The 13,056-nt window shown below is 37.9% G+C and overlaps 1 pseudogene; it reads left to right on the top strand.

Annotated features, from left to right (window-relative positions):
• Window positions 1–499: 499 nt before the first annotated feature.
• LOC125583878 lies at window positions 500–4,170 on the top strand (annotated as a pseudogene).
• Window positions 4,171–13,056: the final 8,886 nt, after the last annotated feature.

Below are 13,056 nucleotides of genomic sequence, written 5' to 3'. Positions count from 1 at the left end.
ACCTTTAATTTTACAATGTACTTTTAAACCTAACCGGATTATTTACCGGCCATATATAAGGTGTTTTTTTTTCACTGTTTATCGAAAATCAGAAGCCGTTTCTCTCAAAGGCGATTTCGAAGGCGATTTCCGTCGATTCTCTCTAATCCATCGTTCTCATCGTTCTCATCGTTCTCACCGCCGGTTATCTCTCCGCCGTTATCACCGTCGTTCTCACCACCGTTCTCACAGCCGCTTCCTCTATTTAAGATCCGAGAGGAAACCCTAGCGCGCATTCTCTCAGAGGCGTTTCGTTGAACTCCGCCGCCGGTAAGTTATATCTCTTACTGTCGAGTGATTGATTGAGGAAAAGATGAACATAAAACTGGAAGTCTTGGAAGACTTATAATTAAGTCGTCTGGGAAGTCTTCCAGCTGGAAGACTTTCCAGACGACTTAATTATAAGTCTTTGATTGTTTGAGATGGTTGTCTTTGATTGTTTTGCAGGCAGACAAAAAAAATGGAGAAGCCAGAACTCCCCCGTAGGATATATACATTAGGGGAAGAGCCCCCCGCAGTGCATAGCATTTCGTATCATACTTGTTGGACGTTGCATGCTGCTTTAAAGAAAGCTCTTCATGATGACGAATATGAAGAGCTGAAGGAGTCGAAGTTGGGAGTTTTCATCAAGTTCCAAGAGCTGGGATTTGATTGGGCTTCAAGGCTGGTTCACTACATGCTCGGTTTCCAGCTGGACATAAAGAAGAAGTATGAGCTGTGGAGTCTCGTTGGTCCAGAACCTGTGAGGTTTTCACTGTTAGAGTTTGAACACCTCACTGGTCTAAACTGCGAGTACATCGAGGACCTTGAGAGACCTCACTCTGTTGTTACAAAGGAGTTGACTTCTTTTTGGGAGATGCTGGGAGTTCATGTCGAAGCTGGGCCATCTACTCAGGAGATAATAGCAGCACTTGAGAGATGCGAAGGGTGGTCTCGGGATGATCGCAAGCGGCTCGCGTACCTTGCCATCTTCACTGGATACATTGAAGGGAGAAAGTATTCAACCCCTACACGGGTTAGTCTGGCAAGGCTAGTGATGGAGCTAGAACGGTTTGAGAATTATCCATGGGGGAGAGTCGCGTTCAAGGTGCTGATGGACTCTGTGAAGGGCAGAGATATTTCGGGTTGTTACACTATTAATGGGTTTGCGCAAGCTCTCCAGGTCTGGGTGTACACAGCTCTTCCAGAATTGGGTGCTACTTTTGGTAATCCTCTCCCAAACAATCCGTCTCCCCCGATACTGACTTACAAGGGTCGCAAAGGACGCAGACAGTTTAAAGAGGCTATCCTCAGTCAGGTATTTACTTCAATCTGGACGACTTCGCAGAAAACTTATAATTAAGTCGTCTGATAAGTCTTCCAATTAGACGACTTAGTAGAAGACTTATAATTAAGTCGTCTGGAAAGTCTTCCAGCTGGATGACTTAGTAGAAGCCTTATAATTAAGTCGTTTGGGGAGACTATCCAGACTACTTAATTATAAGTCTTCTACTAAGTCTTCCAGCTGGAAGACTTTACAGACGACTTAATTATAAGTCGTCTACTAAGTCTTCCAGCTGGATGACTTAGTAGAAGCCTTATAATTAAGTCGTCTGGGAAGACTATCCAGACTACTTAATTATAAGTCTTCTACTAAGTCTTCCAGCTGGAAGACTTTACAGACGACTTAATTATAAGTCGTCTACTAAGTCGTCCAGCTGGAAGACTTTCCAGACGACTTAATTATAAGTCGTCTGTGAAGTCTTTTCTTTCCATCTTTCTTAATCCGTAAAATATCTAAGTTCATATCTTCTATTTACTGCAGGCTAGGGTGATCAACTTTATTCAAAAGGACACTGGTGAAATGTTTCCAAAATGGGAGTTTGATGTTGAGGACCCGCTCGCGGAGAACATAATTAAACTCATGTTTGTGAAGAAACCGTGGAAGTGGACCATGGATTGCTGGGAAGTCACCGGTACTTGGGTCAATACAAAGTCGGCGGTTGTGAGTCCAGCGAAGAAAAAGGTAGTGAAGGAAGACAGTCCAAGATCTTGGAAGAAAGCTCGTAAAGAGGCACCTGCTGAAGCTAGTGAAGAGGCAGCTGCAGAGGCTAGTGAAGAGGCAGCTGCAGAGGCTAGTGAAGAGGTGACTACGACTGTTGGTGGTTTGACCAAAGAGGATATTAAAACTATGTTCAAGGACATAGCTGATGCCATGAGGGAAGGGTTTGGGACGTGCCTTAAGGAGATCAAGTATCTGTCGGAAAGGGTGGAAGCTGTGGAGAAGAAGGTTGGTATCACCACAAAACGGAAAGGGACATCATCTCAAAACACTACCTCTCCACCTAAACCGACGCTCGAACCCGGGGTTAGTAACAAATCCTTGGATTTTATATATGTATTTTGTTTCATGTTTGAAGACACTCATTGGTTATTATTGTATATTGCAGAGTGAAAGTGTCAATGGGACGAACGCGGGAAGGAAGAGCTTGGCGGAGGATAAAGGTCTAGATGTGCCCGCAGCTGTGCCCGCAGATGCTAGTTCCTCGGAAGATAAAGCTCCAGAACCGAGCCTTGTTCTATTGGACAAAAATCAATCCACTGTTTCAGATTAGCAGAAGGAGGATGCTAGATATCTAGAAAAGAAGGATGCTGCTTTGGCACTTTGCCGTGCAAAGAGTGATCGAACAAGGAAACTTGCCCGATCACAGAAATCTCCTTATACGGCAAACAGGACGGCCAGAGTGATCATTTCAAACAGAAAGCTTTATCCAGGCTATAATCCTTTTGCACCAATTGACAAGAATAAGTTGAGGGAGCTCGCTGAGTGGTTGAAATCTTGTCCGTAAGTGTTTGCTTTTCACATAATAGCTTGCTTTTTACATAATAGCTTGTTTTTCCCATAAAACCTGATTGCTTTTCAACATTTTGTGTTTGCAGTTATTATAGAACAGCTCTCGATAAAAAACCACGTAAAAGTAGAACTCGGTGGTATCAAATCCTCCGAACCTCCCTAGAGTGGCTGGAGGACTGTGTAAGTCTTCTGCTATGACGTAGACGACTTACAAGTAAGTCGTCTGGTAAGTCTTCTACGTAGACGACTTATCAGACGACTTACTTGTAAGTCGTCTGGTAAGTCATCGACGTAGAAGACTTACCACTAAGTCGTCTGATATCTTCTGACTTGTACTTTATTTTATATGCAGCATATTGATGCTTGGATTAATGTGCTGAGGAAGAGGTACAACGCTAACCCACAACATTTCAGGAGCGAGAGAATGTGCTTCCTTGATCATCTCTTTGCTCAGCAATGGAGATTCAACTTCAAGGATTTTAAGGACTCGAAGCCCGATCAAAACGGTTTAGGAAGAAGACTCCCTGGTGGGGCGTGGAATTATTATGCAGGCACTATACCATCATTTTGCCAATCGAACAAGGTTTGGGGGACGGATATTGATGATATCTATGCGCCAGTAAACTTCGCCGACAGTCATTGGATTGCTATTTGGATATCGATCCCTAAGAGGCACATAGTCGTCTTTGACAGCATTTGTTCCAGTATCTCCCCAGAAGAACTCGATGTGGTAATGGAGCCTTTTCTCTACATGGTCCCTTATCTGCTTGTTGAGTGCGCTTCCTCAGACGAACTACGTGCCCAATACAGCCTGGAGCCATTCACATATGAGAGACCGACCAATATACCTCCGGCCCGAGCTGGTGATTGTGGCGTGTACACTCTAAAGTACATTGAATGTCATGCTCTTGGGATAGAGTTTAGTAAAAAAGACTTTGCTAAGGCCAACGGGAAGAGTATGAGGGATAAGATGGCGGTGGATATATTTCAAGAGCTTCCTGACGCGCATGAGTTCGAAAACAAGGACATGGATGACATCCTGGGTACGTATGACGGGTGATAAACAGGCCACTTTAGATGATTTTGTATGATAGATTAGGCTGATGTGTGTATTTGAACTTGATCCCTATTTTGTATTTGAACTTGATCCCTATTTTGTAACTATATTCTGCGCAGAAGACTTACAGTTAAGTCGTCTGGACGACTTAACTATAAGTAGTCTGGAAAGTCTTCTGAGCAGTGACCTTTTGTAACTATATTTCGGATAATATAAAGGGCAAGACCATCTCAAATTTGTTTGGTAGTGCAATTTGACAAAGAAGTTGACACAGATAAGTTCATAACACAAATTTTTAGTACATAGACTGAACACTGGACGACTAACTTGAAGGTCTTCTGGAAGAAAAAACTCTGGACGACTAACTGGACGACCTTCTGGACGACTTAATTGAAGGTCTTCTGGAAGACTAAACACTGGACGACTAACTGGACGACCTTCTGGACGACTTAATTGAAGGTCTTCTGGAAGACTAAACACTGGACGACTAACTGGACGACCTTCTGGACGACTTAATTGAAGGTCTTCTGGAAGACTAAACACTGGACGACTAACTTGAAGGTCTTCTGGACGAAAAAACCCTGGACGACTAACTGGACGACCTTCTGGACGACTTAACTGAAGGTCTTCTGGAAGACTAAACACTGGACGACTTACATTGTGGTTTCGTATGGCCAGTTTCCTTGCATTTTGAGCATCTATAAGCCCTGTGTTGCTTCCGGGGTTTGCGTCCTCTCATCCTGGATAGCTCCAACCAAGATTGCCATCTTGATTTCTTCTGTCTTCCCGGACCACGTTTTACTTCCGGAGGAAAGCATGTGCGTTCCTCAACTTGTTGTCCAACACAAGGATATATATTCTCTGAGTATCCTGCAAACAGAAAATCCTTTGAGTACACTGGACATACAAGTGTGGAGATATGCAAACCAACAGATGTTCCAGCAGCTATAGCATGAGAGCAAGGTATTTTCTCCACTGCATAGACACCACAATCACACTTTCCATGTTCCAAATCAACCACACAGTCCATTTTCCCACCTTTCACAAAGAATCGCCATCCATCAATTGGTTGTACCGTCATCGTATCCGCTATCTCCGATCGAACTGCAAGCAAGTATTCAACACCTCGACTATGTTGAGTTGGGAGACTCAAAGCATCTTCTCTCCTTTTACAAAACCACTTTCCTAGCTTCTCCCTTATGAACTCCAACAGGAACTGAACCGGAAATCCTCTAGCTCGCTTCAGAGCGGAATTAATAGATTCAGCGATGTTGCTTGTCTTTATGTTGTACCTGTCCCCCTGACAATAAACCCTTGACCATAGGCTGACGTCGGCATTCTCCAAATACGTTGCAAGGTCCGGTTTGCACTCCGTATCTCAGCCATGTACCGGTCAAAATCTGAAACCGTATGAGCATAAGCAGCACCTTTCACCAAGTACAAGAGATGTTTCCCTTTATACTTTTTGACAATGTTATCTTGAAGGTGATAATAACATATTCCTCGGGTTGCCTAAGGAAACACCTTATCACACGCACTTTTAATGGCCGCGTGCCGGTCAGAGACTATCATCAGAGGCTGCTCATCAGATACACAACTAGCCAATTTTGTGAAAAACCATTCCCAAGAAGGTTCATCTTCAGCATCTACGATCCCAAAAGCCAATGGAAATATCTGAAAATTCCCATCTTGTGCGGCTGCAACTAACATAACACCTCCATATTTCCCACTTAGGTGAGTCCCATCCACCACAATGACCCTTCTCTGATACTTAAAACCTTTGATAGAAGCTCCAAAAGAGAGAAATAGATACTTAAATCTATTGATAGAATCAAGTTCTATAGCCGTGATAGAATCGGGATTTGCTAAGGAGATTTGCTCGAGATATGATGGCAGACGCGAATACCCATCTTCTGCTGATCCTCTCACCAATGTTTGTGCATATAAAAGTGCTCTGTATGAAGTGGTGTAATCAAGCGTCATGCCAAACATGTTCTTCATTGCATCAGTGATATGCTGCGGATTCAACCCATCAATGATTCCAACACGATCAATGAAAAGCCTACCAACATACTTCGGAGTACAGTGTCTCCGCTGAGCGAGTCGGTCTCCCGCTGAGCATGTATGTTTTTCCACATACTTTGTTACCCAAAACGTGTTTGTCCCATGTTTCACACTCGCTCTGACCTTCCATTGACAACCACTAACCGGACATGTTGTCACAAGGAGAGTTTTCGTTGACTTGTATATTCTGAAGGAGAACTTAAACCTCACTGCTGTCAACCGCAGCTCTGAAAGCAGTGCATCCTTGCTAACAAAACTCTGGTTGACATAGATACTGTTACCATTCGATCTTCCTCCTTCAATCTTTTCGATATCTTCAAAACACATATCATCATCTTCCTCATCCTCATCTTCAACCTTTCCATAAACACTGTAATCCTCACCATTCTCGTCCGCTTCAGCAACAATAGAGATACCAGCATCCTCCTCCCCATCGTCCTCATCCCCATCGTCCTCCTCCCCGTCATGATTTTCATCTTCAACCAAATCATCATCATCATCTTGAAAACATTCATCAGCTTCATCATCTTCCCTGAACTCTGAAACCGTTTCCACCTTGCTACGGCTTGATACACAAAGCCGTACTCCATGCGTTTTGGTTATCTCGAGCAAGTTTCGAACTTGTCTATCACTTGTAACATGAATAGGAGGGGTGTCTGGAGCCTGCATCATTTCTGCTGGTAATGAGTAGGTTATCTCCACAGATTATGTGCTCATGTCCAGGTTATAATCTTCTTGAGCCATTGCAAGAAGTTCAGCATGTGTCGAACCTTCCCCCAAAAAAATGATTCTCGCTTCTTTGACATTATCAACCACAAAATCCCAACGACAATCATTCAACAACCATTCTCCATACACTGCATGTAACTGACGCATCATCTACAAAAATTCAAAATAAAACACATTAGTAAACATAGAGAAAATGAAAGTTTACTAAACATTGACGCAGACGACATACTAGTAAGTCGTCTGGAAGACTTATCAGTAAGTCGTCCAAACAAGTCATTTTTGCAATTGAATTTTAAATAGGACGACTTACTTGTAAGTCGTCCAGCTTTGTTTGTTAAAAAAAAAAACCTAGACGACTTACCAGTAAGTCGTCTAGGATAAATGGTTTAGTTTTGCATTTGACCGAATTGTATCAGATATTTGACTTTCCTGGACGACTTACTAGTAAGTCATCTCAGGGAAAACAAAAATTTCAATATTTTATTAAAGCTAGACGACTTATTTCTAAGTCTTCTCAGGTTAGTTTGCAATTCGAAAAAGAAACTTATATATTTAACTTTACCCAGACGACTTACTTGAAAGTCGTCCAGGCAGACGACAAACAAGAAAGTCGTCCGAAAAAGCAAGGTTTGACCATAATCTAGGAATTAAATCTGGACGACTTTGCTTATCCTGGACGACTTTCAAGTAAGTCGTCTTACTGGACGACTTCCACGTAAGTCGTCTGGGAAAAGTTAAATTTAAGTTTTATTTTCCAATTGCAAAAGTAACCTGAGACGACTTACAGATAAGTCGTCCAGATTTAATAAAATATTGAAATTTTTGTTTTCCCGGAGAAGACTTACTGGTAAGTCGTCTAGGAATAATCAAATATCTGACACAATTCGGTCAAATGCAAAACTAACTCATTTATCCTAGACGACTTATCAGTAAGTCTTCTAGGGTATTCTCTAGTTCTTTTTTTAACAAACAAAGATGACGACTTAAAAGTAAGTCGTCCGTTTGACCAGAAGACTTACCCGTAAGTCTTCTACAGCCAGACTACTTACGGGTAAGTCTTCTACACAAACAGATCTGGAAAAAATTTCAGTTTCATACCTTAAACTAGTGAGATGACTTCCTTAGCACACAGAGTCTTCTCCAACCACCCACAATCTCAAACGAAAGTAACCCACCAAGAATAGTATGCTTGAATGGCTCTATAAACCATAAAAAAATTGAATCAAAAGCTTGAGTTTTTTGGATGAATATGGAGGCAAAGTGAAAGAGATGTTGTTTTTAGTTCATAACAAGTGAGAAAGAGAGAGTGTAAATCGATTTTAGGTGCATTAAGAGCTTCAAATTGGTTGTTCATGGTGGTTGGGGTATTGATCACAATGACAATCTTGTAATTACTTGAAGATGATGAGGGTGAGAGAGTAAAAATATCATTTTCGGAAAAAAAAAATAAAAAAAATTTGATGGCATTTTCGTGAATATCATGAACTTGTGGGGTGAATAGAACAAAAGAAAAATCCAAGAAAAGCATGAGTTAGTTTTAGGTTTGACTTTGAGTTTTGAGTCAATCTTGCAAAAAGCCCAAGTTCTCTTTACCATTATAATTTCTATTTGTGTTATGATCCCAATCTGATATTCAAACCATAATTGTTTTTTTTCAGAATGGGGCTTTTACTTTTATTTTAGATTTAATTTTGCTTTAATAAGTTGATCGTATGTTGTAAAATTTATTAATATATGTTATTATGTATATGTAATTATTTAATTTTATTATTTATAAAATATTTGATAAATGTATTAAGTTATTTTATATTTATTAATTGGTTCAGTAATTTAATTATGAATTGTAAATGTATAAATGTTATTGAAATGTTATTTCATTCTATAAATAAAAAATTAAATATACTTAATTTAATTATGGAATTTTTATTATTTAAAATTAAATATTAAAAAAAATACTTTTAACATGCAATCTTAGAAAAAGATATTTAACAATATCTCTCAAGATATCTTATTTTGAAAATATTCAAATAAATATGTTAAGCTATGACGTATATTTAATAATAATTAATTTAAATAAATGTAATAGTTCAACTATAAATTTTAAGTAAAAATTTTTGTCTTTCTGTTTTAGACATTAAATATAAGGGAAATTTGCCAAATATAACTTACAGCTTGATTTTAAATACAAATATATACCCAAACTTGAATCAAATGCAAAACTAACATAAAAGCCTTGTGAAAATACAGCCAGCCCCTTGTGACCAAACAAAAAAACAGAAGCCATTTTTACGAATATAGCCTCAGTAAGTCGTCTGAGATGCTAGAAGTCTTCTAGATGACTTCCAAGTAAGTCTTCTGGTGTGCTGATCTTAAAAATAATTTATAATTTTTTTAAAACATATTTTGATAAGCGAAAAATTAAAATCATGTAATTATAAACAGTTTTAAGTGATATAAATTAAAATATAACAAAACTGAATTGTTTTCAACATAGATGAGTGTAGGTAGTGAATCATGGTATTCTTTGGTCTAGGGTTTGGCAACATATGTTGTAGTATTGTATGTATTCTTAGGGTTAGATTTTGGAAAGCTTGAATGTTTGTTTTTAAATTTAATTTTTACCTGTAAATATTTATTTTTATGTATTGTAAACACTTTTGAAGTTTAATTTGATTTTATGAAGTGTTTAGTTAGTTAATTAAGTTTAGAGGTTATTTTTAGGGACTGGTCGTCCAAATATGGAAGTCGTCTAGTGAATAATTTTAGCTGGTCGTCCAAATATTCCCGCCTAAAATTTTTTAAAAAATTCTATTTTTGGTTCCCGCTAAAAATATTTTAATTTCCGCTAAAAATATTAAAGTCTTCTGGGCGACTTGCAAGTAAGTCATCTAGAAAATCGTCTAGAAAGTCGTCTGAATCAAAAATATTTTAACCTAATTGGATTTTTTGTCTCCCTATATAAAGAAAAATTTACAAATTTTCTCTCCTCCTCTCAAATGGCTGCAACAAAAATGTAATGTTCATCATTCTAAAACTCTTCAACCTCTCTCTAATCTCTTTAAACTTATAAACGCTAAGCTTTATATCAATTTATTGTTTTTGTCTCATGTCTTTCTCACTAATTTAACTTGTTTTTGCAGGTTTTTCTTCACATGATTCTCATCTTCCACTCATTTAAAGGTAGATCTATCAATTTTAGATATGTATTTTTGTGTGTTCTATAAAGGTAGATTTATCTAATCTTCCACTTATTTTCTCTGTTTTTAAGCCATTTGAACGTTTTTAGATATGCAGGTTTTTCAGATCTGGATTTGGATATACAAGTTTTCCATATCTGGAAGACTTCTGGTACGACCTACCTGTTAGTTGTCTAAAATATAATGCGCTAGACGACTTCCAGGAATTCTTCCAGACGAGGACTTCTTGGAAGTCTTCTGACAAAGCCTCCCTTTCATAACAGATCTGAGCGTTTTGGTAAGTTTTTATGTTTGATTTTTCTTCATTTGGTAGCTTCCTGTTGTATAAAGGTCTTACTTTTTTCCCCAAACTAAAACTCTCCAAACCCACTCTAACCTCTTTGACTTGAAAACACCAAAATTTTTATGAATTTTTCAGTTTTGTATCATGTCTTTCTCACTAATCTATCTTTTATTTTTTCAGGTTTTTAATCAGATGGTTCTCATCTTCCACTCATTTAAAGGTAGATCTATTAATTTTAGATATGTATTTTTGTCTGTTCTATAAAGGTAGATTTATCTAATCCTCCACTCATTTTCTCTGTTTTTAAGCCATTTGAACGTTTTTTGATATGCAGGTTTTTCAGATCTGGATTTGATATGCAGGTTTTTCAGATCTGGAAGACTTCTGGGACGACTTACCTGTTAGTTGCCTAAAATATAATGCGCTAGACGACTTCCAGGGAAGTCGTCTGCACTTCCTGAAAGTCTTCTGGCGAAGTCTTCTTCCATATCAAGTGGAGTCCATGCTTGTCTTTGTAAAGGAATGATCTATAATAGTTTTGTTTGTGGTCTGTTTTGGAATTTGCATGTCTACTCTTTTAGTTGTGAATTTTTTGTAAAATCAGTAATAATGTTTCCCAAGATGTGCTAACAATGTGTTTACACATTTACAAATCAATGAAATAATAGACTTCAATAGCCTTTCTCTTATCTTTGGATCTCCCATATGTAATAATAAACTCCAGTGGCCTTCTTCTCATCTTAATAAACAAGAATGTTGGTAGCTTCATATTAATACAACATTTTAAGAAGCATTTTAACCCTTCTTCCAACTCAAAACAATAATTATCATTAGTGTCTATAACAATAATACTTAAGAGATGGAAACAAACAATAGTAACTAGTCAAAGCATATAACAATTCGAGACTACTTCCATGTAAGTCTCTGCATTGACCAGAAGACTTCCATGTAATTCTCTGCATTGACCAGAAGACTTCCACGTAAGTCGTCTACAGCCAGACGTACTTCATGCATTTTAGTTATCTCGAGCAAGTTCTGAACTTGTCTATCACTTGTAACATGAATAAGAGGAAGGTCTGGAACCATCTGTTGTAATGAGTAGGTTAACTCCACAGACTCTGTGTTCATGTCCAGGTTATAATCTTCTTGAGCCATTGCAACAAGATCAACATATGTCGAACCTTCACTCAAAAATAACATTCTCGCTCCTTTGAAATGATCAACCACAAAATTCCAACATCCATCTTTCAACAATCATTCTCCATACACTGCATGTAACTGACGCATCACCTGAAAAAGTCAAAATAAAACACATTAGCAAACATAGAACAAAGAAAACGAAAGTTTATTAAAGATCGACGCGGACGACTTCAATCTAAGTCTTCCAGACGACTAAAATATAAGTCGTCTGGTCAACGCAGAGGTTATTTTTGCAATTGACTTTGAAATCTGTTATCTGAGACGACTGAAAAATAAGTCGTCTAATTTTGTCTAGTTAAAAAAAAACTCCAAAAAGCTAGACGACTTACATTTCAGTCGTCATAGGTTAGTTTTGCATTTGACTAGATTATTTCAAAAGTTTGACTTTCATGGACGACTTACATTTCAGTCGTCTGGTGAAAAATTGAAATATCAATATTTTATTAAAACTCGACGACTTACAATTAAGTCGTCATAGGTTAGTTTTGCAATTGAAAAATAAAACTTCAATATTTAATTATATATAGACGACTCACAATTCAGTCGTCCGTCCGACGACTTACATGTAAGTCGTCCAGGATTTACGAGGTTTGACCAGAATCTCGGAATAAAATCATGGACGACTTACATGTAAGTTGTCGGGCGGACGACAGAATTGTAAGTTGTCTGGGTATAATTAAATATTGAGTTTTTTTTCAATGGCAAAACTAACATACGACGACTTACATGTAAGTCGTCGGGTTTTAATAAAATATTGATATTTCAATTTTCCACCAGACGACTGAAATATAAGTCGTCCAGGAAAATCAAAATTCCGACAAAATCCAGTCAAATGCAAAACTAACCTATGACGACTTACATGTAAGTCGTCTAGGTTCTTTGGAGATTTTATTGTAACCAAACAAAAGCAGACGACTTATATTCCAGTCGTCTCAGAAAACAGATTTCAAAGTCAATTGCAAAATAACCTCTACATTGACCAGACGACTTCCAGGTAAGTCGTCTACAGGGAAGGCGTCTGGACGAACAGATCTGAAAAAAAAACTCTATTTCATACTTTAAATTGGTGAGATAACTTCCTTAGCACACATAAGGCTTCTCCAAGCACCATAATCTCAAACGAAAGTGACCCACCCAGAATCGTTAGCTTCTATGACTCTATGAACCATAAAAAATGTAGAATCAAAATCTTGGGTTTTTTTAGCTGAATGTGGAGAGAAAGTGAGAGAGATGTTGTGTTTAGTTCATAAGAATGGAGAAAGAAGAAGGGTAAATCGATTTTGGGAGCATTAAGAGCTTCAAATTGGTGGTTCGGGTATTGATAACAATGACAATCTTGTAATTACTTGAAGATGATAAGGGTGAGAGAGTAAAAATGTCATTTTCGAAAGAAAAAAAAATTGATCGCATTTTCGTGAATTATATGAACTTGTGGGGTGAATAAGGCAAAACTAATTTTCAAAAAAAAAAGAAGTTAGTTTTGTGTTTGACTTTGAATTTTTGCAAAAAAGCCCTAAATATAAATTAAAATTTTCTTTTACAAAATTGTTAACGCAAATCACTAAAAATCTTGGTCTTGACAGTGCTTATTTTTCAAAATAGCATAATTGTGTTTTAGTAAATATATTTTTAATGTGTATTAAGTTGGTTAATG

Source organism: Brassica napus, chromosome C3, assembly GCF_020379485.1.
Source record: "Brassica napus cultivar Da-Ae chromosome C3, Da-Ae, whole genome shotgun sequence".
NCBI classification, from domain to species: Eukaryota; Viridiplantae; Streptophyta; class Magnoliopsida; order Brassicales; family Brassicaceae; genus Brassica; species Brassica napus.
The sequence above is the reverse complement of the archived record's forward strand: the minus strand, read 5'-3'. Positions and strand labels throughout refer to the sequence as shown.